General features: G+C 40.8%; 1 non-coding gene across 1 annotated transcript; it reads left to right on the forward strand.

The window, feature by feature from the left end:
* Positions 1 to 1,991: 1,991 nt before the first annotated feature.
* Trnav-aac (transfer RNA valine (anticodon AAC)) lies at positions 1,992 to 2,064 on the forward strand. Its single transcript has one exon. It is a non-coding gene; the product is annotated as a tRNA-Val (tRNA).
* Positions 2,065 to 2,293: the final 229 nt, after the last annotated feature.

Here is a 2,293-nt window from a genome sequence, read left to right on the forward strand (position 1 = left end):
CTTTATTGTATGATTATATGATAGCGGAATAAACACTGGTAGCACTTACTATTGTAAAATATCTGAGACTATGCGTGCGGAACCATTTGAAGTGGAATGATCAAATAAAATTAATTGTTGGTAAGGCGGGTACCAGGTTGAGACTCATTGGGAGAGTCCTTAGAAAATGTAGTCCATCAACAAAGGAGGCGGCTTACAAAACACTCGTTCGACCTATACTTGAGTATTGCTCATCACTGTGGGATCCGTACCAGGTTGGGTTGACAGAGGAGATAGAGAAGATCCAAGGAAGAGCGGCGCGTTTTGTCACAGGGTTATTTAGTAAGCGTGATAGCGTTACGGAGATGTTTAGCAAACTGAAGTGGCAGACTCTGCAAGAGAGGCGCTCTGCATCGCGGTGTAGCTTTCTGTCCAGGTTTCGAGAGGGTGATTTTCTGGATGAGGTATGGAATATATTGCTTCCCCCTACTTATACCTCCAGAGGAGATCACGAATGTAAAATTACAGTGATTCGAGTTATAACACTACCGTCTGCTACCGCTGTACCATAATCTTAAAGCTGGAAGCAGGTTGTGTGATAAAACTATTTTATTAACGCAATTATAGGACAACGCACCAGAGCAGTGTTACCCTCTGAGAGGAATTTTGTTGTGTTGACCGTGTTGTACCTAACGGAGGTGGCTTATCGGATGTGAAAATCAGAATTACGGAAATATTTGAACAGTAACAAACACAATTTTGCCTATCTGCACTGTTTAACAGGTAAAGAAAACGGTCGCCAGCCTAACTAGGCAAGAGAATGATTAACATTCTAGTCCAAGAAAATAGTTATTAGTAACTTGAATGGATAAACACAACCTATACTTTGTCATATGCGAGTACAGTGAACTCTTGACACATATATGTGTGTACTGTAAGATTGAAACTAACAGTTAAAGCAGCACAAACTATTTGCAAAATTATAACAAATACCGAAACACACTATTACTTTCAGAGCTTACACAAACTGAATGGTCTTTATAACGTTATTATTACTATTAACTGCAGAATCATTAACTGGATATAGGTTAAGTCTCTCTCAGTTAAATACGTTACTATTTAAAATGAAAGTTAATTGGAATCCAATAACAGGTTGCTTCTCACTATCATTTCAATAAAGAAATTATGGTTTTCATAATTAATGGTCTTTCCGTTACTTGTTACCGAGCATTAACACAATAGGCAGACTGTGGATCCTGGTATACTATTCATATGCACTTCTAATACACAAGAGAGACAAACACTTAGCAAACATGAGTATATAACGTTTCATACTGCAGTTTTCCAATCTTACTACATTGAGAGACAAAATTAACATATAAGTAAGATACTGACTCACCTTCTGTGATTTACAACAGGCAGTAATGAGATCATTTACGAAGCAAAACTTTATAAGCCTCAGTCTTACGAACTCTTAATATGAAGTTGGCAACAATACATTAATAAGCAGTTTTATTAGGAAAATTACTGTCATTAACTTTCTTTTATTATGTTCAAGAGGCATTAATTAGCAAAAACACTGGTCTTTAATGTTCTTTCAGTAGGGACACTCGGAAACCACTTTAGTTCAAACGGAGAGGAACCTGAGAGGTGTTATGATAAGGAGAAAAACCAAGGTATGTACATAAACTCAGAATTACCGCTGGGCCCGGACTCCTTGCCGCTAACGAAGTGATTGCTTTTGGTGATATCATTTGCAATAGCGACTGCGCGAATTGACGGTAGCTCGTACGGAAAGCAAGAGTAGCTGATGCTACCGAGGACTCGGCCACGAGCATTTCCGACGACTTCTTGGGCTCTTATTCGTGGTGGCATTCAGACAGGCAAGGGTGCTGTCTATTGTTGCATACGAATGCGAAATACCTGCATTGTGCGTTTCCGCAAAGTGATTTTTACGCCAAAGTTTCGATCGTCCTACAAGTTGTGTCACATGTGGAGCTCAGAGCGTAGCAGTTTCCGTGGTGTAGCGGTTATCACGTCTGCCTAACACGCAGAATGTCCCCGGTTCGATTCCGGGCAGAAACACTTTTTCGTCGCACTCAACAAGACACTTGCTACAATCTCTACTGTGACCATTTAAATCAATTTCAAACGTCCAACCACGAGGGTGCAGATGGCTCAAATGATACAGGAAACTCTTTCAGAACCGGCTACTTGGTTTGGAGGGCTGGAAATGCGCGGAACAGCCGCCGGCATGCCGGTAGTTGCCACACGTTTGCACAAAACGCAAGGGCTCGTCCTGGATTTGAACCCG

The sequence above is a fragment of the Schistocerca gregaria genome, chromosome X, assembly GCF_023897955.1.
Source record: "Schistocerca gregaria isolate iqSchGreg1 chromosome X, iqSchGreg1.2, whole genome shotgun sequence".
NCBI classification, from domain to species: domain Eukaryota; kingdom Metazoa; phylum Arthropoda; class Insecta; order Orthoptera; family Acrididae; genus Schistocerca; species Schistocerca gregaria.